The sequence below is a fragment of the Molossus molossus genome, unplaced genomic scaffold (assembly GCF_014108415.1).
Source record: "Molossus molossus isolate mMolMol1 unplaced genomic scaffold, mMolMol1.p scaffold_m16_p_7, whole genome shotgun sequence".
NCBI classification, from domain to species: domain Eukaryota; kingdom Metazoa; phylum Chordata; class Mammalia; order Chiroptera; family Molossidae; genus Molossus; species Molossus molossus.
Window position 1 is genome coordinate 686,259 of NW_023425401.1, and position 26,678 is coordinate 712,936.

The window sequence follows — 26,678 nt, forward strand, 5'->3', positions numbered from 1 at the left end:
GGCCACTCGTATCCCCCACATCTGGCCCCACAGATGCGCGCCTGCAGGTGGCCTGGGCCCTTCCCAGGGTCACTTCTCCAAGCGGTGAGGGCTCACATTTGCTCTCTCCCCGCGGGTCCCCAGTGGGCAAAGTGGGCCAGCGTGGACGGGTCCTAAGCCGGGCTTGTCAAGAATGCGACCTGTTTCAGGTATTTTCCCCCACGATAGTTCCACGGGGCTTCCATCCACAAGAGAGTAATGAAAACAGTAACGCGGGCACTGCCGAAACGTCATTAATAACCAAGTGGCGCTTGAAATGGTGACTTTCACCAGCGTCTCCCCGGCCACTTCCGCGTTCTCCTATTCGGCGCAGCCGACGCTGCGCTGGGGTGCAAGTCAGGGCGCCCTTCCCCCGGGAGATGGGGTGAATCGCGTCCGCCTGCTTCGTGCGGGTCCTTCCTTCAGTGCTGTCTGCACGCCCTTCCGCAGGCGATCGACAGAGGACGCTCGTGGTCCAGGATCAAATCGGAAGTTACGCTTTCCAAGGCTCTTACCAAGAGCGCGTGGATCAGCCCTGGGAACCCGCGAGACCACAGGGGAACCGACTTCCCTGCGCGCTGCCGACACCGGACACTGCCCAGGGCGGTGCGTGGGCGTCGGAGGAAACCGCAAACCAGGACGCGCCTGTTGCCCTGGTCCGCTCCGCGAGCCCGCGAGCAGCCGCGGTGCCGAGTTCTTCCTCGGGACCCTGTCTCTGGGAGGACGTGCGCAAACCCCTTTTAGAAAGGGAAGACCCTCGTTCTCCCAGCAAACAAATACACAGTGCACAGAGACAGTAACAGTGGGGGCTCCCCAAAGGGGAAGAGAGCGAAGGCAGAGCGCAGCCCCCTCCCCTTTCCCGGGGCCCCCAGCGCTGACCGCTGTTCACGGGGGTCCGGCCGTAACCGTCCTGGCTGCCCCTCTGCCTGTACCCTCCTCTAGCTGGGTGTTACCTGCTTTGACAGCCAAGAACAGAGTCTAGGATTTCATTGGGAAATTAAAGGAAATAAGAAACCCTCCAGGGCCACATTTATTCCTGAAATAACTGCAGAGACTGGACTCTGAAATCAGAGCCAGGATCCGTCTGGAAAAATTCCCGAGGTCCAGGTCCACTTCTGTTCAGTACCGGGTGAGACACGGGGCCCGCTGGCGCTGGTCAGTGTAGCCCCTTTTCCCGGGGTGGTCATCTGAGAAGTGAACAGGGAACTACTCAGAATGTCTACGTCCTTTCCCTGGGTCCTTCTTAGCTCCCACCCTGGACCTTGCTGTGGGAGAAAAGGAAGGTGTTGCGCTGGAGTTCCTAGGGGGCGCCCCTGCCCCAGGATGTCCCCAAACGCGCGAAGACTAGAGAAAACTGATGGTTACATTGTCACCCTCAAAAATATTCCACAACAACGTATTCTAGAGACTGCCATCGTCTTTGTGTGCGTGTGTGTGAAATCTTACAACAGCGAAGCAACTCCGGGGCAATGATGTGGGGGAGAATTATGTTTCAATATTTAGTCATTTTTATTTGACAAAACTGTCAGGAAAGAACCCCAGAATGTTCATTATTGCAGGGAAGGACTTGAATGGGATAACACTTAATTTTGTGACCTGTTAGTTAACTCTATCAGACTTTTGATTAATCTGGAGTTCGTTTATTAACAGAACTAGAGTGGGGAGTGGGTAGGGTGTGTTTCCCCCCGTGAAGGGACTTGGTAGACAACACTTAGTAGTTGTAAAGTGACACACAGGAATAGCCGGCACTCACAAAGTGCAGATGGAGGGCACTGGGATCCGAGACCCCCGGCATCCTTTCCAGGGCTCACTTCCGAAGTCCCACCTGATTCCGCGGGGTGCTCGGGGCGCATGAAGGAAGCTGGCCCTGCCTTTCCCGCAGGGACCCCACGCTGCCTCTAAAGTGTCTGTCGCTGTCTTCCCCAGCTTTTCCCCGGCAAGAAACTCTCTCTTCAGGACGCTTGCTGAAAAGCTGGTGCCTCATAAAATAAAAAAGCGAATCAAATGCCAAGGCACGTTGGAAGTCCAGTGTGCTGAGAAACATCATAGCCCAGTAAGATCTTAAACAATATTTCTCTTAGCTTCTTGAGTAATGGAACTTAGTCAGGATATTAAACAGCCAACATTAAAATCTGTTGTTACTTAGTATTATTCAACAACAACAAAAAACTGCCCTCCTTATTAAGCAATGGTTTAAATATGTGTGTGTGTGTGTGTGTGTTTCCGAAGAGCTTTCTGCTTTCAGGAGAAATAACAGCCAAACCAGCTTGATTAGGTGATTATTTTGCTTCAAATATGAATCCCGGGCCCACCCTGGGAGGGGCTGCTCCAACACGGGAGCCTGGTGACCTCTCAGATGCCCACATAGGCCACAGGGCAGGGCTGGAGCTGTGGCTGTGCTCACCCCCTTCCTTCCCACCCCCTCCTCCCTCAGAAGATGAGGGGCTGCCTTCAGACCATCCTCATTTCGGCTTGAGGAATCCCCTCTTCCAGGCCTCAGCAAGCACAGGATCCAAGTCCGTGCGTGGACAGCAGCCCTGGACATGGAGAGGGTCCCCTGGAGCCTGGAAGGAAGTCAGAACAGAAGTCAGCAAAACAAAGCTTGGAGAGAGACAGAGACCAAAGCCTGGTCCCCTGGATCCAGCTGTTCCTGAAGTCCATGCCTGACCATGAAGCACAACTTTACTTTGTCATTTTTTTTCTTTTTTTTTGCCAGTTTGAGTGGGATTGGCGCTCGGGTTGAGTCTCGAAGAGTCCAGCTGCTCCTGAGAAAGATCTCAGAATGGTGAGCGTGCCCACCGCAGAGTCCAGGCTGGGGACTGTGAAAGGGTGTGCAGGTGAAGTCCAATCAAGGGCAGGGTGTGTCCCACCCTGGCCGGTTTGGCTCAGCAATTAGAATGTAGGCCCACAGACCAGAGAGACCCAGGTTCGCTTCCCACTAAGGGCATGTACCTCGGTTGCAGTTTGTCCCTGGACCGGTTGGGGTCGTGTGGGTGGAGACCAGTTGATGTGTCTCTCTCACATCGATGTTTCTCTCTCTTTCTCCTTCCCTCCCTCCCGCTGTATCTGAAGATAAATGCAAAAATGTCCTTGGGTGAGGATAAAAAAAAAAGTGTCCTTAGGAAAGTACAGAATGCCACGGTGAGCCGGCCCTTGGTGCCCAGAAAGCCAGCCTTTCGCTGTGGCTCTGCAGGCGGCCAGCGTGGAGGTCAGCGCCCCCAGCTGACCACCTAGTCTCCAGCGGCTCTGTGGCCTGGGCCCGGCAGGCAGCACCTGTGGGGCTTTGCTGTGTCATTCGGTGATGTCGGGGTACGGGGCTCCCCTCCCAGACCTCGCCGCTCCGGCTCCACTCACATTGCTCCCAGCGGTGCTCTGACAAGGGGCGTCCTGGTGAGAATGGACTTTGGCGGGCAGGGCCGAGCCCAGTGAGAGCGGCGAGCGGCCGCCACAGCGCCCGTCTCGGGGGAGGGGGGACGGGGGAGGGGGGAGCTGACCGTGGCGAAGTGCAGCGAGGGTTTGCCGACGGGTTCGAGGGGGCTGTGGAGAGAGACTGATGCCCAGAAGCACTTCAGTGTCCCTGGCCCGAGCCCCTCAGTGACGGCGTCGGGGTCAGCCCAGGGGGGCACGCTGCTCACGTGGTCTGGAGGAGAGACCAGGTGTGGGGTGTGGACACATCTGAGCTCTGCGTGGAGCCGTCCCTCTCCAGCCTCCACCCCGCAGAGGGCCACCTGTCACCTCTCTGGTAGCCCAGCAGGCTCTGGGCAGACCCAAGCACCGCACTTCCGCTGAGACGTCACCCCCTCACCCACGTGCCGTCAGGTCCCCGCTGGGACGAGCCGTCCGAGGGTTTTCAGTACATTTGCAGAGTCATGCGATCAGTTAGAGGACATTGTCACCACGGCCCCGCGCACACTCCCCAGCCCCTTGTGTGGTCATTGAAGCTGGGTCAGCCCTGTGGCCGCCGCCTGGCTGAGAGCCTTCTAGTGATGCGAACCCCTGGTCACCGGCTTCTCACGGCCTGTGGCTTCTGTGAGAAGGGACCACACTGTTCAACACAAAGGATCTGAAGAAAACGAGCCGAGGACTTGTGCCTTTAAGACAGGGGGGCCCCGCCGCGGTCACGTGGCCTCCACTTGAGGCGCTGATGGGAGGCAGTGCCGATAAGTGATCATAGCTTTTTCCTTGGCTCTGTGTCTCCAGCATCTGCTGTAAACAAAGCAGGGAGCAGGGCCTTTCTAACCCTGGAGCGAGTATCTCAGAGGCGAGGAAGCCAACGGTGAAGATGTAAAATCAAAGTTCAGATGATGGCAGACGCAGGACACAAACCCCAGCTGCTCGTTAGACTTGGTTCTAGAACAAGAGCAGGTCTCTTGGGAGAAAGGAAGTGGTTGATGAATTCTTGGTTTTAACTGTTTAAGGTCACGAGGACGCTCTGCCTCCTTTCGGCCAAGTGTTTACAGACTCGGCCGGCGCTGTCTTGGTGCTGGAGGAGGTAGTGGCGGACACGCTGAGAGCGAGATTAGTGGCAGGGCTCCCCCAAACCAGGGGCCAGGATGCATCCGTGCCGACCAGTGGGGGTTATGGCCCGGGCCTGTGGGGTAGACCAGTTGTTCTCGACGTTATTTTGCAGCTCAGGAATGTTGTCAAAGGAAGTCTCCTGTGGACCAACAGTGAGGAAGGATCAGGAGGAATGGCTTGATCCCTGGCTGCCCTGCTGGGACAGTCCTGTGGGCGTCCCTCCCCTGTGCTGGTCCGGGACCTGGGGCCCATCCTCCGAATACCGTCACAGATTTGCTGGTTTCTCTTGCCTTCCCAACCTTGGAATCTCTGCCTCCGTGACCTCGGGAAAGATGAACCCAACTCTCCCGCCTGCCAGGCACAGAGCAAGGAGCTGGAGACGCAGACCTGAGGCTGACAGTCTCCTCATGCTCACGGTGCCAAGGTCCCGAGGGGCAGGGTGTGCAGAGGATTGACGATCAGTAGATAGACAGCTATGGGACTCCTATTGTGGGCGTGAGGACATGGAGAAACCATGAGGGGGCCGGGGGGTGGGGGTGGGGAGGGCGGGGCCAGGATGCACAGGGCAGCTGCAGTGGTTGAACTCGCTGTCTACATGAGGCAGGCAGAGAAGACACCTCTGATCAGGTGATAGTTACAGAGATCATAAAGAAGTGAGGTGGGAGCCATGCCTATCAGGGAACACAAGTGCAAAGGCCCTGAGGCAGAAGCCTGGGTGGTGAGTCAGAGGAATAGCAATAGGCCAGCGCGGAACCGGCTCGGCGTGAGTGGGTTAGGAGATGTGGGCAGAAAGGTCTCTATGAGCCACATAATTAAAGTCTGGTCTCCTACCCAGGTACGCCCCCAAATCCAGACTCGCTGAGCTCTCTGTGGCCTTTACGGGGGCACTGGCCAGCCTCCACATTTCAGAGGAGAGGAGCCTTTTGAACTCGCCCATTTCGGTTTGGATCAGCCTCAGGCCACGGTGAGCATTTGAGACGGGGACACTGGAGCAGAGATGTCACAAGGTCTGACTCGGCGTCTGAGTCTCGCCTTGGCTGCCCTGTGGGAACAGGTGACAGGAGTATGTGTGGGAGCAGGGAGGCCAGGCAGGGGCGCCCACAGTTCCGGCCGTTCAGCACCCAGGCCTTTCACGACCCACATTGCAATCCAGCTGCAAATCCATCTGTCTGTACCTGCTAACGATGCCCAGACTCGGACTGCTGCTCATCACCTCCACTGCTCCTGGTCCCCAGCACTCATATCTGATCACACCATTGACACTGGCTTTTGTCCTCCCGAGAGCCCCCTCCTGACGCAGTGGCCAGCGGGAATTCTGAGATGTGAGTTCGGGGTCTTATCTCACTGAAAAGAACAAAGCGGGGAATTCCAAAACTCTGTCCCTGCACAAAAGCCACAGGTAAGGTGGAAAAAACATCAGAACAAACATTCCCAAATGCTAGGGCCCCATCGGAAATTTACTGCCAGGGGGGTGTCTCATGAATGTTGGTGTAAGCGCACACAGCATTTTTTTTTTTTTTTTTGGTACGTGCCCCTAGCAGGAACCGAACCTGGGACTCTCTGGCCCGCAGGCCCACGCTCCAATCACTGAGCCAAACTGGCCAGGGCTTTTAAAACATTTTTATTGATTTTAGAGAGAGAGAAAGGGAGAGGGAGAGAGAGGTAGAAACATTGACTGGCCACCTCCTGCATGCCCCACACTGGGGATCAGGCCCACAACCTGGGCATGTGCCCTGACCGGGAACCGAACTGGCGACCTGTTGGTGCAGGGTTGATGCTCAACCACTGAGCCACGCTGGCCGCGCAACACGCGGCATTTTAACCCACTCACCTGAACCTCCATGTTTCAGCTCCGTAGTCCTTGTGGGGATGTTGGCCAGTTTCCTAGTGTGACTTGGCGGTGCCAGAGGGGATAATGCTCTTGAATAATTATGATCTGTGTCTGTTTGGTGGCTCCCCCATGGATTGGTCTGGGGCTTTGTTTCAACTGCCCTGGAAATTTCTCAGGGCTGGAGCAGCCTCCTGGGTGGTATTTGTCAAACGCATTTGGAGGCAAATGTCCCGGCTGCAGCTGTCGGGACAAAGGGATGACAGGGGAGACAAGCAGCAGACAGACCCGAAGGCGTAGGAAGAGGCTGGGGATATAAGATTCCCGTGTGCCCTGGGAAGCCAGGAGCCCACACACATGCCCAGGGATGGACACATGCTCAGAAAAGCCTGGGTCTGACCCTAAGCTTTTGGCTCTAGCTGAACTCTAGGCTCTGCTCAAGTGGGAAGCGAGTGCTAAGGCAGAGTTACAAATGGCCCAGCTGAGCAGGAAGGAGCGCCCAACACGCGGCCACTGCAGAGACTGGGACCGTGTGTTATGTTGCTTCAGGCATTTAAGGAAATCTGTTAAATCACCGAGTGACCATGAAGCGAACAGACCCGAGACTTTGGTGACCACGTGACAAAGAATAGCCTTTACCAAAAAGAGTTTAGAAAAGTCACGAAACAAACAACCACAACCCACAAAAGCAGCAACAAGAGTCCTCAAGTGAGAGGGAGGTTATGATTTCCATTAGAGGGATTCAACAACAGAGCTGAGCAGGAAGAAGGAAGAATCAATAAGCTTGAAAATTGCTCATTTTAGATTATCCTTTCTAAACAGCATAAATGAAAAAGAATGAAGAAAAATAAACAGAGCCTAAGAAACCTGTAGGACACCATCAAATGTAACAACATATACATAATGGGGGTCCCAGAAGAAGACAAAGGGGGAAAAGAGGGCAAAAAAAATATTTAAAGTAATTATGGCCATAATCCTTGAGTCAATTCCTTCTATTAAATCTCGAACATAGCTTATATAAACACGTATTCATAGATATAATCAATAGATTAATTAAGAATATGGCCCACATACCTGTATTTTTGATAAACTCTATAAGTAACTCTAATACAGAAACATGGGTCTAGAACATATGCTTTTCCCAAGACAGGAAACTTAGGATGAGGTCAGGTTGGGAATGGCCAAGACTAGCAAGGTGTCAAGGATTCTAGTTATAAGTCTCTTCCACGGGGCTTTCCTTGTAATTATCCCATAATATATTTTCTGTATGTTTGATGGTATCCCAGAGTCTCTGAGGCTCTGTTCATTTTCTCTATTTTTTTTTCTCTTTTTGTCTCACAGACTAAATAATCTTAACTGTCCTGTCTTCAAGTTCACTTATTTTCTCTTTTGTTGCTCAAATCTTCTAATGGACCTCTGTAATGATTTTTTAAAATCTCAGATTTTGTACTTTTCATCTTCAAAATCTCTATTTTGATCCTTTTCACGTCCCTTATCTCATTATTGATATTCTCCATTTGTTGAGACATTGTTCTGATTTACTTTAGTTATTTGTCCATTGTTAACTTCAGCTCTTTGGGCAGATTTAAGATGCTTGATTTAAAGTCTTTGTTTAGTAAGTCCAAAGCCTGGGCTTCCTTGTGGATAGTTTCTATTAATTTCTTTTCTCTTGTGAATGAACAACACTTTCTTCCTTCTTTGCACCTCTCATAATTTTTTTTGTTGAAAAGTGGACATTATGACTATTAAGATGTTTCCATTCTGGAAATCAGAGTCTCCCCCTTCCTGGGATTTGTTGTTACTGCTTATTGTGGGTTGTTGTTGTTGTGTGTTCCTTGACTTTTCTGAACTCTTCTGTAAATCTGTATTCTCTGTCATGGTCACTGAGTTCTGAGTCCCATTAGCTTAGTGGTCAGTGAGTTGGTCACAGAGTTTTCTTTATGCCTGCGGCCTATCTATATTCTCGCAGCCTTTGCAGGTTGGCTCATGTTGGGGCATCCTCCTTATTTGCACAGCCCCTGAAGGTCAGCCAGGAGTGAAAGCTTGGGTCTTCTCGGGCCTTTGATGAACATGCATCCAGTCCTGGGCACACATGGGGCCTCTTATACGTGGGTCCTATAAGATTCCTTATTCCCCCTCATATCTCATTTCTTAACCTCTGTCTTGTCAGGGCTGCTCTTGCTTGTCCACACTCTTGTCCTTTGTTCCGGGCTGCTGTAGCCAATATTTTTGCCTTTACACGCTCCGGCAGATGCCCTCAGGAAGCGGTCCAGCCCTGGGATGGCTCTGAGTCGGCGATCTTTCAGGGAGTTACCAGCAGATTGAAACACAATCACACCGCTGAGGACAAGGTTCACGTTCTTTCTCTGGCACCAACAACCAGCCCCCGGGGAGTGGGCTGCCTGACCTGGGCTGGGGCAGCGGAGGGGCGCAGGGTCTCTGAAACGGCTCAGGACAAGTAGACTATGAAATCCACCACCGGGATTTGGGGAGCGTGGTTCTCCTTTTGTACGCTCTAAAGAGCCGCCGTCAGATAAAAATGTCATCTTGGAGTTTAGTCCCTGTCCATTGCTGATTATTATATATTATTTTCTGTGGCTTTGTCTTTAGTTGTAGGAAAAAAGAGACATACTGCGGTTTGGCTCCAGGAAAGAAAGTAATGCACGCGAAGAAAATGCTTGGGCCCCTCAGGCCCAGCTGTTCTGAATTTGGGATGAACAAACACAGTCGCGGAAGGGTCAGCTCCCCACCCACTACAGCGGGTGGGGGTGAGTGCCAGGCAACCACAGGTCACCCCAAACATTTGTCATGTTGGCGCCACCCCATTTCCAGAGCCCCATGGCACCTTCTTCCGTGACCTCTCTCAGATGGACTTTAATTGACATTTACTGAAAAGAGACAATGTTTTCATAATTGATTTGTTTTTAGAGCGAGAGGAAGGGAGAGAGAGAAACATCCATCAGCTGCCTCCTGCACGCCCCCTACTGGGGATCAAGCCCACAAGCAGGGCATGTGCCCTGGCTGGGAATCAAACTGGGACCTCTCAGTCCCTGGGCGACGCTCCGTCCCCTGAGCCACACTCACTCCTCCTGTGCCCTGCTGTGTGCGCGAAGGTCAAAGTGCACTGCTAACCAGACTGATGTGCTTGTTGGGCAGAAACTTCAGGGGGCCACTCACGTCAGGGCCTCTGCTTCCTGTGTTAATTTTAGCACAGTGAGTGGTCAGGTTCAGTGTCCACCAGCCAGACTCTGCAGCACCACGGGGAGAAGGAATCGTGGAAACCTGTGTCCACTGCTGGGCACGTGGTAGGGACCTAATAAAAGTCCACTGTCATCATCATTGTTAATATTTTTAGGATTATTATTTTTTTCTTTATTGATTTTAGGGAGAGGGAGAGAGAGAGCTAGAAACATCGATGAGGGAGAACATTGACTGGCCGCCTCCTGCACGCCCCCCACTGGGGATTGGGCCCACAACTTGGGCATGTGCCCTGACCGGGGATGGAACCGGCGACCTCTTGGTGCTCGACTCTGAGCCACACTGGCCGGGCCTAGGATTCTTCTTAATCAATGGTCAAGGCTGGCCCAGCAGCCTCCTCAGCTCTGGGCCAGTGTTTTATTTGGCCTACACAGTGGGCTACTTCTTTTTCTTTTGATGGGTCCGTGTTAAAAGTCAGGGAGATTTCATAATGAAATCAGAACTCCTCGATGCTCTTGAAATGCTGGAAAGTTTGTCCAAAATGGGCTCATCTCTCCACAGAGCACAGTCTGCAAGAGCTGAGAAGCCCCTTCCCATTGAGGAGGGCGCAGCACCGGCCCCACTGCCCGGTCGGTGGGTGCCCTGGGTGCCCTGTGCAGGCGCTGAGTGTGGCCGCCACGTGCCGGGTCTGTGAGGCTGTCAGTCTCAGAAATGCCTTCGAAGCTGGCACAGCCGCAGGTCACGTTGACTCATAGGAGAGAGTGAGAGTTAGGGGGGGCTTCACGTGTGTGGGGAGCTGCGCGGGGATGTCCCTAAAACACGAGTGAGTGATTAGTCTCCTGTGTACGTCCCGACAGTTACTAGATCCTCACTCCTGACACCATCATGCTCGGGACGCTGCCGGATGCCGCCGAGGCCCGGGAGACCTGGGCCATCACTGTCTCGCTGACTGCCCCCTGCTCCACCCCGCGATGCACAGACTCTGGGGGTCCCCAGGGCACCCGGCGTGGTGCTGCCCCCCTGTGCTGACCTTCCTTCCCTGGAGACGCCCTGCAGGGGAAGTGCCCCCCCACCTCCCAGGTCCCCGCCTCTGCTGTGTCTTCTGCTGTCCAAGCCCAGAGCAGCCCCATCTAATTTGTTTGTTCACGACGCTGATTTTTATTGTGGTAAAAATATATAGAACATATGTGGCCTTGGTGAGGTTGGACCAGTTTTCTTCTCTTCTTGGTCTGGGTGTTTTTATTGTGAAGGGGATTGAATTTTGTCAAAGGCTCCGTCTGCATCAGCGAGATGGTCATGCGGTTCCCCTTTGGCCTGTGAAAGTGGTGGCGCGATGGGCTGGTTTCGGACGTTGACTTTGTCCTTGTACCCCAGGAGTAAGTCCCACTCGGTCACGGCGTGTAACCCTTTGACATGCTGTTGGATTCAGTCTGCTGGCACCTCGTTGGGAGTTCTGCATCCGTGTTCACGAGGGATGTTGGTCTGTGGTTTCCTTTCTCGTTGGCTCACGGGCGTGTCCTCGCTTTTCAGTTTTTTGGCAGGAGTGTCAGGAGGATTGGTGTTAATTCTTCTTTAAATGTCTGGCGGAACTCACCAACGCAGCCACTGGCCCTGGGGCTTCCTCCGTTGGGAGGGTCTGACTACGGATTCGATCTCTTTGCATCCGTGTTCCCGCCGTACAGGGGCTCCAGGTCGGCTCGGGCCGCCTGTTCTGCTCGCCCTGTGCCCCGTGCCCAGGCCAGTGCTCAGGGCGGAGCAGGTGCTTGGCAGGCAGCTGTAAGTTGGTCTCTTCGGACAAGATTCTTTCCAACTCTCTCTGCTTGTCACCGTCACTGCCTGGACTTCCCCCGAAGGCCGACCCCGGGGGTGGGGGGTGGGGGTGGGGGTGGGGAGGGCTGAGCAGCCCCCAGCTGAGCGTTGCTGGGACTCAGAGGCCTCTCCATCCTTGAACTCGTGTTTCAGAGGGGGGTGCCCATGGCTGCCCACAAGGCCCAGCACCGCCGCTGCTTTGGGGGGGGGGGGGTGATACCTCCCTGCAGGAGAGGCCTGGAGGGTGGGCCTTGGCCCTAAGCACCTCCTGGGACGGGGAGCTTGGCAGGAGGTCTGTCATCATCAAGGGGGTCAGGGGGACATAGTGGGGAGCTGCCTGTGCACCTGAGTGAAGATCCACAGTGTGGGACCTCCAACAGCGGCCCTCGGAGGGGGACCGCAGCCCATGGCTGCAAGAGCCTCGGGGGGATAGGCCAGCCAGGACAGGTGCAGCAAGTGGGCGCCCGGAGCCCGCATCGGAGGGGCTCGGGGTGTGTGGAGTGTGCTCCCCGGGGTGTGTCCGTGAGACTCACACCCGGGACTCTGCCATCTTTGGCGGCCACGAAAGCCTCAGCTGGCAGAGAGCTTTCTTCGTGTGATGGCGACTTCGTGGCCTGGAGATCCCTGCTCAGGACACGTCCGCACTGGGCCCAGGCTCACCGCGTCTGATCGCACCTGTGCTCAGACCTCCCCGATGCACACCGAGAGGACAGGGCGCCTGGGAACCCCACACGAGCAGGTGCCCAGGAAACTCAGGCCCTGCCGGCCCCACTTGGGCTGGGCTGATGTTCTTCCCGTTGGAACGGACACGGAAGAGGGACTCACGGTTGTCCCCTGTGTCCCCTGTGTCCCCTGTGTCCCCTGTGTCAGCCGGGAGCACATGCTGGGTCTGTGTCTCTGAGGAACAAGCACACACGCAGATGTTTACAACGGGACCGTGTACAGTCAGTTACGGGGCTGGGAAGCCCACGACCCTCCCTCGAGAGGTGTCCATTCAGCTCCTCTGCCCATTTTTTAACTGGGTTCTTTGTCTTCCTTTTGTGGAGTTGTATGAGCACTTTATATATATTGGAAATTAACCCCTTATCTGATATACCATTGGCAATTATGCTCTCCCATACAGTGGGTTGCCTTTCCATTTTGATGATTGTTTCTTTCGCTGTGCAGAAGCTTTTTAGTTTGATGTAGTCCCATGTGTTCATTTTCTCCTTTGTTTCTGTTGCCTTAGGTGATGTATCAGTGAAAATTCTGCTCCGTATGATGTCTGAAATTTTGTTGCCTACAGTTTCTTCTAGGATTTTTATGGATGCATGAGTCACATTTAAGTCTTTTATCCATTTTGAGTTTATTCTTGTATATGGTGTAAGTTTCATTTTTCTGCATGTAGCTGTCCAATTTTCCCAGCACCATTTATTAAAGAGGCTGTCCTTACTCCACTGTATGCTCTTGCCACCTTTGTGAAATATTAATTGAGCATATTGCCTTGGGTCCATTTCTGGGTTCTCTGTTCTGTTCCACTGGTCTATATGCCTGTTCTTGTGCCAGTACCAGGCTGTTTTGATTATGGTGGCTTTGTAGTATAAGCTGAAATCTGGTAATGTGATCCCTCCAACTTTGTTCTTCCTTTTCAAGATTGCTGTGGTTATTCGAGGTCTTTTTTGGTTCCATATGAACTTTTGAAGTACTTGGTCTAATTCTGTGAAGTATGCCGTTGGTATTTTGATGGGGATTGCATTGAATCTATAGATTGCTTTGGGTAGTATGGACATTTTAATGATGTTAATCCATGAACAGGGTATGTGCTTCCACTTTTTTATATCTTCCTCTATTTCTTTTTTCAATGACCTGTAGTTTTCTGCAAATAGGTCCTTTATTTCTAGGTATCTTAATTTTTTACCGCAATGGTATTTATTAAATCTAGTAAACTTTTGATGGAGTCTTTGGGGTTTTCTATGTATAGTATCATGTCATCTGCAAATAATGAGTTTCACTTCCTCCTTTCCAATTTGAATTCCTTTTATTTTTTCTTCCTGTCTGATTGCTGTGGCTGAGACTTCCAGTACTATGTTAAATAAGAGTGGCAAAAGTGGGCATCCTTGCCTTGTTCCTGTTCTTAAGGGAAATGCTTTTAGTTTTTGCCCATTGAGTATGATGTTGGCTGTAGGTCTTTCATATATGGCCTTTATTATGTCGAGATATGATCCCTCTATTCCCACATTGCTGAGCGTTTTCATCAGAAATGGATGCTGGATTTTGTCAAAGGCTTTTTCGGCATCTATTGATAAGATCATGTGGTTTTTATTCTTCACGTTTATTGATTTGCGAATATTGTACCAGCCTTGCATCCCTGGGATGAATCCCACTTGGTCATGGTGGATAATTTTTTTGGTGTATCGCTGGAACTGATTTGCTAGTATTTTGTTCAGGATTTTGGTGTCTATGTTCATCAGGTATATTGGCCTGTAGTTTTCTTTCTTTGTAGTCTGGCTTCATAAAACGAGTTTGGAAGTCTTTCTTCTTGAATTTTTTGAAATAGTTTGAGGAGTTAGTTCTTCTTTGAATGTTCAGTAAAACTCCCCTGTGAAGCCATCCAGGCCTGGGCTTTTGTTTCCTGGGAGAGTCTTGATTACATCTTCAATTTCTTCTGTTGTTATTGGTCTGTTCAAGTTTTCTACCTCTTCCTGGTCCAGTTTTGGGAGACTATGTGTTGCCATATAATTGTTTACAGTAGTTGTTAACGATCTTTTGTATTTCTGTGGTGTCAGTTGTTACTTCTCCTCTTTCATTTCTGATTTTGTGTATTTGGGTTCTCTCTCTTTGTTTATTGGTGAGTCTAGCTAAGGGTCCATAAATCTTGTTTATCTTTTCGAAAAATCAGCTCTTTGTTTCATTGATCCTTGAATTGTTTTTTTTTTTTTTTGGTCTCTATGTCGTTTATTTCTGCTCTGATCTTTACTATTTCCTTCCTTCTACTTGCTCTGGGGTTTTCTTTTTGTTTGCTCTCTAGTTCTTTAAGTTGTGAGGTTAGATAGTCTATTAGAGATTTTTCTTGTTTTTTTTTGAGGTAGGCCTGTAGTGCTATGAACTTCCCTCTCAGAACTGCGTTCGCCACATCCCATAGATTTTGTGTTGTTGTGTCTTCATTTTCATTGGTTTCCATGAAGTTTTTGATTTCTTCCTTGATCTCCTTGGTGACCCATTCATAACATGCTATTTGGCTTCCATGTGTTCAAATGTCTTTGCATGTTCTTGTTGCAATTAATTTCTAGTTTCATGCCATTGTGATCTGATGCTTGATATGATTTCAATCTTCTTGAACTTGTAGAGACTTAGTTTGTGCCCTAACCTGTGGTCTATCTTTGAGAATGTCCCATGTGCACTTGAGAAGAATGTAAATTCTGTAGTTTTGGGGTGTAATTCTCTGTAGATATCTATTAAATCCATTTGGTCTATTGCTTCATTTAGAGTCTCCGTTTCCTTGCTAATTTTTTGTCTAGAGGATCTATCCAGTGATGTCAGCGGGGTGTTGAAGTCCCCTGCTATGATTGTATTGCTATCGATTTCTCCTTTGAAGTCTTCCAGAAGATTTTTAATATATTTTGGTGGCCTTCATTTTGAAGTCTATTTCATCATATATGAGTATTGCTACCCCAGCTTTTTTTTCCTTTCCGTTTGCTTGGAAGATTTTTTTCCATCTCTTCATTTTCAATCTATGTGAGTCTTTTGTTGTGAGGTGGGTCTCTTGTAAACAACATATAGATGAGTCTTGCTTTCTTATCCAATCAGCTACTCTGTGTCTTTTTATGGAAGCATTCAATCCATTTACATTTAAGGTGATTATTGATATGTATTTATTTATTGCCATTTTTGTTTAGTGTGGTTCTATTTTTCTTCCCATTTTTCCTGCTAAATACAGCAGTTCTTTTAACATTTCTTGCAGTGCTGGTTTGGTGCTAATGTATTCCCTTAGCCTTTTTTTGTCTGGGAAGCTCCTTATTTGACCTTCCATTTTGAATGATAGCCTTGCTGGGTAGAGTAGTCTTGGATTCAGATCCTTGTTTTTCATGATCTCGATTACTTCATGCCATTCCCTTCTGGCCTGTAGTGTTTCTTGTGAGAAGTCAGCCGAGAGCCTTATGGGGTTTCCTTTGTAGGTAACCTGTTGCTTATCTGTTGCTGCTTTTAGGATTCTCTCTTTGTCTTTAATTTTTGGCAGTTTGATTACTATGTGTCTTGGTCTGCCCTGTTTGGATTCTTCTTACTTGGGGCTCTCTGTGCTTCTTGAACTTGAATGCCTTCTTCCTTCACCAAATGAGGGAAGTTTTCTGTCACTATTTCTTTGAATATATTCTCTAACCCTTGCTCATTTTCTTCTTCTTCGTGGACTCCTATTGCGCGAATACTATTACGTTTCCAGTTGTCCCATAAGTCGTTTTTAATTGCCAACTGGTTGATTTTCAACATTTCTATGTATTTACTCATGGTGCTCATGTCCTTACACATGCTGTTGAGCTTCCTCAAGATCATGGCTCTGAATTCTAGTTCTCATTTTGGCTATTACAGTGGGCTTTGGAGCCTGCCAAATTTTCCCTGTGGGTGTTGGTGTTCTGCTGTTTGTGGCTCCCTCTCCTGGGTTTGGATGAGGCAGGGAGGACCCACTTTAACCAGCACTGTCAAGTCTTAACTCTCCTCTAGCTTTTTTTTGCCTGGAGGCTATTAGTAGAGGTCACCTGAAGAACCTTGGTTTCTGAGTTGCCTGAAAAACTCTCTCAGGTTCTCAGTGTAAGAGGATTTCCCGAGGTGGGGCAGATGCTGGTTGTTAATGGGCCTCAATTAGCATTTCAATGGCCCACCTGGGTGGGGTTGAATCTCTGAGGGAGGGGCCACCGCCTCTCCCCAGGGCCCTGGGAAGGAGTAAGATGACCACCGTCCTGGGTGGCTGCACTCAGCAAAAGCTCTGAGCACCCTCCAAATCCCGAGTGTCCCCACACAGTTCCAGTCCAGTCTGCCCTCCCTCTGCCAGAGCCCAAGGTGAGTGGCTGTTGCCAATTTAGCCTCTGTCCAGACTCTGCGTTGTGGAGCCGCCTGGGACTTTTAACCCGAGGGCGCTGCTTCCAGACAAGGGCGGCCGAGGCTGCGAGTCTGCAGCACCAGCCGAGGGCGTGGCACCCAGCTGAGGCGGCAGCAGCTTCCAGCTGAGTCCGCTGGTCCCCGCCCAGGCTGCTGCGGACCGTGGGCTCCCGCGCCCCTCTCGCCTCCTCGCAAGCCTACCAGGATTGAGTCGGTGTCCCTGGTTATGTGGTCCTCCAGGCTGCCTTTCGGTTGCCCCTTCCTGATGACTTGTCTTTATTTTCGTTGTAAATCCAGTTTGGTCCTGGGAGATGGTCTGTGTAGCTCCATTCACTCCGCCGCCATTTTTCCCCCACAGTGTGCTTTTGAGCTCCTTTTAAAAATAATTTCTCTTTTTTTATATTCTGTGTGATGTCTCTTGGTGAGCTGTCATGGTTGTGCTTTTACTTAGTACTTTAAAATAGTTTCATTCAGTTCTTTGCACACATTTATAATCACTTCTTTTAAAATATATATATATTTTTTTCTTTATTGAATTTAGAGAGAGAGGAAGTGAGAGGGAGGGAGAGAAACATCGATGAGCGAGGACATTTATTGGCCGCCTCCTGCATGCCCCTCACTGGGGATCTGGCCCACAACCTGAGCATGTGCCCTGACCGGGAATTGAAATGGTGACCTCATAGTGCACTGAGCTACACTGACCGGACTATTATTATTATTATTTTTTTATCCTCACCCAAGGACATTTTTCCATATTTTGTTCAGATAGAGTGGGAGGGAGAGAGAGATGTGAAAGGGACACATCGAGTGGCTGCCACCCGCACGACCCAACCAGGGCCGGGGACAAACTGCAACCGAGGTACATGCCCTTAGCGGGAACCAAACCGGGGTCTCTCTGGACCTCAGGCCGACGCTCTAACCGCTGAGCTAGATCGGCCAGGGCTACAATCGTTTCTTGGGGAACGTGGTCTTTGACTTCTTTTTTCTTGCATGTGTGGAATACGTTCCAGTTTCTTCGCACACATTAGACGTTTTGTTGTAAACTGAATATTTTAGGTACTATATTATAACACTTGAGGTATCAGATTTCCCTGCCTCGTTACTTGTAGATGTTGTGGCTTTTTGTGGTTTTGTTGTTGTTCTCGTTGCTCTTACCTGTTCAGTGACTTTCTGGGACTCAGTCTATAGTGTGGGTCCACTGAATTCTCTGCTCCCTATTTTTTAAAGCTTTTTATTTAAAAAAAAATTATTTTTAGGAGCCACAGCAGGGTCAGCAGTAACTGGTCAGCTCTCCTGATGTGCATGGCCTGTGTCCTTCCCCTCGGCAGAGGAGGGTGTGACAGCCCTTCACACGTCAGGGATTTCACCAACAGCCTCAGCTTCCCTCTGCTGCGGTGGCAAAGCCTCCCGTCCGGCCAGGGATGCGAGAAAGGTGCTCCCCCTTTCCCAGGTGTTTCCAGGCCACGCACAAGCCAGCTGTCTCGGCGCCTGTCCGGAACTTTCCAAGTGCTTTGGCCGCCTCCTTTCCCAGGGTTTCTCTCTAGCCTCCCAGCCGGTCTCTGGTTCCCCCCACTGACGTCACACCTCCGGCAGTTGAGATGTTGCCAGTGGTTGCCCGGGGTTTCGATGGTGACCTGTGACCTGAGCTCTGGGTGAAACCCAGCGGCCGTCACGCTCAGAAGGTGAGTTTTCCAGGGAGCTGTGGCATCAGGGGCACTGCTGATGGGGTCCAGGCTGGCCGTTTTCGGGGGGCTCTGAAAGGGCTGCAGCTGTTTTCTGAGGTTCTGCCTGGTTCTGGCCAACCCACCACCGTGCTGGGGAGGGCGGGGTGGGTGTAGCCCACGTGACTGGCCGCTGATGTCGTCGGAAAAGGTCCTCATTTCTCCTGGGCGGTGGTCTCCTTCCACTTCGGAGCTGCCGCAGGGCCGGTGCTCGGAAAGGCGAGTTCTCTGCCTGGCCGGGTGTTTGCTGCTTCTGTGAATGAATTCGTTATCGACCTCCTTGCTCCTCCCTTCCGGATGCCGATCTCAAAACGCGTTCCGTTATAATCGTGCAATTTGGTAATGCTTAAGGGACTCTTCCTCTCGACTTCGCTGAGTTGGTATTTGTTGTTGTCACAGAACCATGGCCGGTGACTTTCCGAGCTCCCCTATTTGGCCACGTGACGTGGGACTTGGTGCAGGTGTTGCCCTTGCTGGGTCATTTCTATCTCACAAATTAAAAAAAAAACGTTTTTAATTGATTTTTTAGAGAGAGAGAGAGGAAGGGAGAGAGAGAGATAGAAACATCCACGTGAGAGAGAAACATTGATCAGCTGCCTCCTGCACGCCCCCTACTGGGGATCAAGCTTTCAACCCGGGCCTGCGCCCTGACCTGGAATCGAACCCGGACCTCTCAGTCCACAGGATGATGCTCCGTCCACTGAGCACACCATCCGGGCTGTCTTAACATTTTTAATGTTCATATCCAATCATTTTACTAAATCCGTTAAGCAGTGTGGAGTCTTCAGATCTGATAGAAACATCCAGTCCTTACCTTCAAAAGGCAAAAATCTGAGCTTAAAAAATGCATTAAGTGAAAGTCGTAGAAAGATTAGGAAATTCTTGACTGATGTCACTTCGGAGCTTCTGTGGAGCACATTGGCGCCTGGGGTGATTCTGGGGTGATTCTGTGAGGGTGGGGAGTAAAAGCACAGCCTTTTGCACTGATCCACGGAGCACCCCGAAGGCGGCCCCCGGGGGGCTGTGCATGTGACCGTGCTCAGAGAAGCAGCTGTGCCCCGGCCTCGACGTGCTCCCAGCGTTGACGCCGCCCCACGCCTCGCTCTCCCCTGCCGATCTCTCGGCTGTGGACGTGCACATGTCCACACGCACCTCAGTCCGCTGACACACGAGAAGGGGCGCAGCTCTGCCCGGCCTCGTGCTCTGCTGTGAAGACACAGAACGTTCTGGCTGGAACGTGGAGACCACGTGGAGTGGAAAGGACACATTCCGCACCATCTCCCCGCACGGCAGTGACAGAGCAGCGCTGGGCGCCAGGTGGGAGCACGGTGGGCCCCGCACTGACGGCAGCTCTGTCTCAGCGGGTCAGCAGCTCCCGGCCGTGGGCCCTGAGCCCCAGTGTCCCTGGTAACCAGCGAGGGCCTCAGAGAGAGCGGGTTACGTGGATTCTGTCTACTGATGGTGACCATCATGCAAATCAAAGCTGAAATTTGTCCTTATTAACTAAGTTACCACACACCCATGCCATCTACATACATCATATATTCTTAGTACAAACACAGTTCCTAAAAGTGACGACAGTCTCTTTGATCTCAGTCCCCACAGACTCTTCCACGCCTGGCTCAGTAGCAGGCCGAGTCCCACGTCTGTTCCCACGTCCCAGCTGTTGTGATGTCAAAGGTCACGTGACCTGTGGACCCTCCCCTGCACCCTCCCGAGAGAGCAGCCGGAGATGGAAGTCACGTCTCATGGTTACCAGGGTTCACCGTGAGGGCACAGGGGCCCCTGCAGCGCACCTTGGGGACCCCGGTCCACAGTGAGTCCAGGAGGCTGGAGTCTGGGAGCGGGGTCCTGGTGTCCACCTTCATCACTCGGTGCCCTGCGTCAGGGAAAAGGGCTGATCACACTGATGCTCACGATGCTCACGCCGGGGTCTGCGGGTTCTGCTGGGCGAGCTCCACGGGTTGTCGGCTGAGCTTCAGAGGGGCCGCTCTTGGGGTAAACGCTGTTCACCCCTGGGATCCCCGTCACTGGAAGGTCCCCCAAGCCCATCTCCAGGTCCCCGAAGCTGCAGCCCCGCCCCCCACAGCAGGCTTCCCTGAGGGGAACCCGCCCTGACGCATTTCCTGTGCGCCTTCTGGACGTTTCTAAGAGGATCCGTGTTAAGGATGGATCTATTTCATGGAATGAGTCGGACTTTAAAAACCTGTTATTTTAGAGAGCGATTCTGGTCTATTGGTAACCCTGACAACAGACACACAGCACAGTGTGGCTGGAGCATCTGCGGGCACTTGTCACACAGGACTGGCCAGGTGTTCTCCCCTCTTGGAGCTGCTATGTGGTGACCGCTGGCCGGGGACACAGTCCCCACTCCCCTCCAGACCGTCACTGTGATCTAACCACGGACCCCTCCTCACTGTGCACGGTGAGACCCAGATAGAGCAGATGTGAACGGTGTTCGGGGAGAACTCTGTCTCAGGCCCAAGGACCCCTCGTCTACCCTCCACTAACCTGTGACTCCGCCCCCTCAGTTAAATCTGTGGTTTCCTGTCTTTGGGGGAGGGGTCCCTTGGAGCTGCTTCGGAGCGACTGGGGGTGATCTGCCCTCCCACCCCCCCAGGTGCCAGAGCAGGCCACTCATCTGGGGGTTCACTCACAGAAGTGTGCGTCTCACTGTTTCCTGCCGATGCGGTCAGTCCGCACAGCGCTGCTCCGTGCAACCGGCCACGGCAGACACTGAGGGGCGGTGACGGAACCACGGGCACAGCACGAGCCTCTGCAGCAGGAACACCGCTGTCTCCGCTTCTCGTTCCAGGGACGGGGTGACAGAGGCCAAAGCTAAAGCAAACGAAACTAAACAAAGTAGGACGGAGACCGACACCAGGAGTGTGGGGTCTGAGGGAGGCCCGCCCGAACCTTGCCCACAGGGCTGCTCCTCGGTTTCTTCTCTGCTCTCTGAGCCCAGCCAGCCGGCCACGCTCGGGGCTCTGTCCGTGGTCCCTGGGCGCCGGACCCCGGGGTTCCCGGTGCGGGTGCTCACTGCGCGGTGGGCTGTGTGCTGACTGAGAATCTCAGGCGCGCGTGCGTCTCTGGATGTGTCTCTACGGACACGTACGCGTACTTGGCTGATCTTCCCTGTCGGTTTCAGGTTACCTCTCCTCCTCCCTTCCCCCTCTTCTCCTTCTGCTTTCTTCTTCATCCTTTTTTGAAAATCACTTGATACAGAAATTAGACCATTCTATAGAATTTCCCACACTGGATTTAAAAAAAAATCCTCACTCAAGGATATGTTTATATTGATTTTACAGAGAGAGAGAGAAACATTGATGTGAGAGAGAAACATCGATGGGTTGCCTCCGAGATGCACCCCGACCGGGATCAAACCTCCAACTAGGTCCGTGCCCTGACCGGGAATCGAACCCGCCACCTTTTGCTGTACGGGGTGATGCTCCAACCGACAGAGCCGCTGGGCTGGGGCCCCCACTGACGTTGCTGATGGAATCCCCTGGGAAATCTACCCCATGCCCCTGCCTTTGCCTCGCGGTGAGGGGCACGCACAGGCTTCGTCCGACTCAGATTCGAGTTTGGGGGAGTCGCGGCCGTGTCTCCGGCGGTGCCTCTTCCTGGCGGCTAGGCCTGGGGGACCCGCGGGTGGCTCGTTTCAGGAGGAACACAAACGGGGGCCTCCTCTCCCTGCTGCTCCTTGTTCCTTTCAGCTGAAACGGTCTTACCTTCATGCACGCAACGTTCTCTGGGGAAAGCCAGATCGATGGTTGATTTTCCCCGCTTTACATTTTAATCTTCAAAATAACGAGTTGGCTTCGTCGCATGAGTGTTATGCGTGGAAATGCACCGTCTGGGGCCGTCGGAGTGGCGTGTGTTTACCCCTCAGTTCGCGCAAAGCGTACCTGCCGCAGCATTCGCACACCTGTAGGTGAGGGGACGGGCCGTCGGGCAGCACGGTGGACAGGCCCGGGGACAGTGAATGAGCGGAGAGCGAATACACATGGTCACAGCACGACCTGCAAATACTCTCGCGTGTACGGAAAGGAACCAGCTAGGAAACATATCAAAGAACGTATCTCATTGATAATAGCAGAGACCACGTTTACATAGCTGGACAAACATATTCAGAGTAGGTTGGCAACGTCTGTAGGAAGAAGCTGAGAACACCACACGGAGTTTCCATATCCAAAGACATGGCGTTTTGCACATTAACTCGTAAATTTAGCACAGTTATAACAAAACACGTACCGCACGTTTAAAAACATAACTTGACGAGTTCGTTCTCAACCTCCTGTTTTGGAGTAAGAGTATTCACAATTGTTTTGAAAAGTGGACAATGAAAAAGGGCCCCTGGCCTCCCAGGTGTGACTCAGTGGACTGAGCGTCGTCCAGGGACGGAGAGGTCCTGGTTCGATTCCCGGTCGGGGCACATGCCCGGGTCGTGGGCCAGATCCCCAGTGGGGGGCGTGCAGGAGGCAGCCGATTGATATTTCTCTCTCACATCTATGTTTCTCTCTCTCTCTCCCTTCTCTCTCTAAAAATATCAATAAAATATATATATTTTTTAAAAGGGCCCTGGCCTTGGGCAGGTGTGAAGACACCGTGTAGAGCTACTACTGAGGTGCTGGATAAACCTCATAAACAATGGGATGGAATAAAGTCCACGAACGAACAGCACAAACGGAAACATGTGCTGGAGAACCGGCCAGGAAGGGAAGGATTTTCCAGGAAAGACAGAGCCACGTTGGAAAAAGAAAACACCGAATTCATTTGTTGTAACAAAATACATCTCAGATGGATACATTGTTTCAACAGAAAAGTAATGGCCTATCAGCCTACAAGTCACTTGAGGAAAGTTTCAGAAATTTTACAACATGACAATAAAAACTGTATCCAAGGCAGAGAAGCCCGAAGTCACGGGTCAGCGTGGGAAATCCATGTGTGTTCCGTCACAGCCAAGGGGCAAAGGCCCTGGACGTGAAAAACTCTCCTAGGGAAGGTCACACGGAGCCTCCCGGACACACGTCCAACGGCAGCACCGGCAGCCTTTGCAGCAGAGACACTCACATTTACACACTCGACCACAGGCTCAACCTCAGAGCAAGAGAGGTTTTGTTTTTTAAATGTGGGACATTGGTAAAAATAGAGTACTTCGAAAAGACTCATAACTTAGGTCCTCTCGGATTTATAGCTCATGTATAAATGGATAAAACGTCACGGACAGTGACTGGGTGGTATCTATCAAAGCCGAAATGCAGGATTTTCCCAAGCAATTCTACTTCTGAGGGTTTGTCCTGGAAATGAGACTGGGGTCCCTGCGGATAACCTGGCGGCTGCTGGGTGTCCGTGTCTGCTTGCAATGTCACCCCCACGACGTATGTAAAAGGGGCGTGGCACGGGGTGCCATGTGTCACTCACTGGGTAGGGGTTAGACTGGGATGTGGGTCACCCAGACTCAAATTCAGCGTCAGCCGTTTTCAGTGTGGGCCAAGCTGGGAAGGCGGTGAGAACAGGCTTCTCGTCGGATTTCTGGCTCTGCCACACGGAGTCAGAGCCACCGCGGTGTTCTGGGGGTCCTCTCTTGGCTAGAGACCAGGTTTTATTTAATTATAATGAGTAATTAGCCCTGGCCGGTTTTGCTCAGTGGTTAGAGCGTCGGCCTGCGGTCTGGAGAGACCCGGGTTCGGTTCCCGCTGAGGGCATGTACCTCGGTTGCAGTTTGTCCCCGGCCCTGGTTGGGTCGTGCGGGTGGCGGCGGCTCGATGTGTCCCTTTCACATCGATGTTTCTCTCTCTCTCTCTGTTCCTCCCCCCCCCCACTCTACCTGAACAAAATATCAAAAAATGTCCTCAGGTGAGGATAAAAAAAAAAAAGTAATTAAACTTTCTGCAGAATTAAAAAAAAAGGTATAATTAACTTTGTTTCTTGACATGGGTAAATGCTTGAGAATTCTTTGTGGTTTAGTGGATTATTCCATTGCCAGTAAAGAGCCACACAAAGAGCACCTGCATTGTGAAAATGTAGACTCCCTTATCCAGGGAATAGATTTGTGAGCACTCTGAGGGTTATTGTTCACAAATAATGTATTATTCAGTTGTGACCCTGAAACAGTTCCAGAGGTGGGGGGAGGAGAGAGACAGAGGTCAAGGGCTCGGTTATGTGAAGTGGATGCTGGTGGCCCCGAGTGCCCCGTGGTCCTGACTCACCTTCCTGGGAAGCAGAAGGGCACAAAGCCTGGTACCACTTGTGTGAGTGTCTCCCCAGGTCCCCAACACGAACAACCCCAGAACCCCTGGACCCGAGGTTTGCTTTGCACAGGCCCACCTCGCCCATGAGCGCTGACACAGGTCTCCTGGGGCCCCACACTCAGCTCCCTCCTGGGGTGTAAATAACTCCTTCAGCACATTTTTACCCTGTGCCCAGTGTGTAGAGGCCTTTGTGGGAGCACCTAAGACACACTGTTGAACAGAAGAGACCCCCACTTTTGCAGAGTTTAGATTCTCACCGGGAAAGAAAACCTGGGACCGCAGTTCTGATGAGGAGGGACCCAAAGGAGGCAGCAGGTGGTGGGCTGGGCAGAAGCCAGGAGACGGAGCGAGGGAGGCTGGGCTCCACGGTTGGGCGGTGGTCCGACGGGTTCTCCTGGGAGCCGGCATTGGAGGGACACCTGGCCGGAGGCGGGGGAGGGCCCAGCCCCGTGGAAAACACCGTGGGACCAGACTCAGAAGAGCTGAGGAGCAGCCAGGAGGCGCGGAGGGAGTGGGGTCCGCAGGGGGCTGAGGCCACGCTGCGCGCCGGGCGGGTGCACTGCAGGAGGGTGGCCGCCTGGCTCCCAGGGAAACAGATGTGGCCGCTCTGTGGGGAGCAGAGCCCGCGCTCCTGCTCGGGGCACGTGACGCGCTGGGGAGGTGGGCAGGGCTGGAGCAGGGTGACTATCCAGGCTCTCAGATGGGGTGGGGGTCGGATCTGGGCCCTTTGCAGAGACGTGAGCCCCACGATCCCATATGGGTCTCCTCCTACCCCCGACAGGGGAGAAGCCCGCCCTGGGTGTGCGGAGCTCCCGGTCCTATGCCGGCCCTGATCTTGGGTGAGGATTCAGGGCTGAAGGCAGTTGGCATGAGCCCCCTTCTATCTGAAAATGGGACAGGCTGTCTGGCAACTGGTCCAGCCCCAGGACTGTGGCTTCCTCCGTGGGTGGAGCTGTGGGGCACGCTGCCCTCCCAGGAGAGCGGAGGTTAGCCCCGCATACGCCCGAGAAGGAGCACGTGGGAGACTGTGGGGTGAGAGAGAGGGAGGCGGAGAGAGAGAGAGACAGAGACAGAGAGAGCCCATCAGGATGGTGCCGTAACTGTGCTGTTTGGTGCTGACCCTGTGGCCGGCCCTTCCCGATTCCTCTCCCCAACCCCAGACGCTCCCTCCTCTGGTCCTCCTGCCCCCGACCCTTACCCTGGCGCCATGGTTTCCTGTCCTCATCAGGTGGGATTCCCAGACCCCGAACGCCTCTCTCCCGCCCCCTGGCTCTGCAGCCCGTCTGCTCTGGTTTCGTGCCCTACAGGCTCCCCAGAACCCGTGCGGGTGCTTGCTCGCATGTGACCTCCCCGGGCACGCGGCGAGCCCGTCACCCCCCACGGGGCACCTCCGAGGTGCTTCCAGAACGAGGAACACAGGGTGCAATCGGAGGGCCCCCGCAGGAGGTGTGGGGACGGCCCGCGGGTACTGGCAGGAGCGTCCTGGAGCGCTGAGGGGAGGGAGTTGTGAGAGGCAAGTGATTTCTGGTTGTGTGGAAAGTGGGGAACTAAAGTGGCTACAATGAGACGTTTTCTCAGCCGCCTGCCGGTGCCTCAGGCAGGAGCCCAGCGTTTACTTGACGTTAACACAGTTTCCAGAGTCCCAGCCCGAGGAATGGGAACGGCTCTTGTCCCACCAGCTCACTGGACGGAGGAGGAGACCAAGGCTCATCACAGCCGGGGGTGGGCTCGTCGGGGGCTCGCACGGGATCGGGTGTGTGTGTGAGATGAGCCAGGCTGCAGGAAAGGGTCTCGTCAGGAGAGGGCGTCCTCCCCAGCAGAGACAGGACGTTGTGGTGACACGGCCCGTGGCCCTGCCCCGCCTCAGGCCCCGCGCCGATGGTGCCGACCTTCCTGTGGAAGTCTGGGCACAACTGAGCCAACACGGTTATGTAAGCGGATTTCAGAAAGACAGCTTCAGAAAGAAGGTTTGGGGCAGGTAATGAGGGCTGATCCTGGGGGATGCAGGGCCAGGCCCCAGGGAACAAAGTCCATTCCCAGCCTGTCTCCAGGGCTCCAGGTAACCAGGACTCTGACCCTCAGGACCTCGAGTAGTCATCACCACCATCCCACCCACGACCCGGAGCCCACGCCCAACAGGGAGCCCACCCACGACAACAGAGGGAAGCAGGGGGGCCTTTACTGGGAAATTCATCTTACAGCCGTCCCTCACCTCGGGATGGCTGCACTTGTCCCTCGCGTAGGCCTAGCATCACAAGGTGA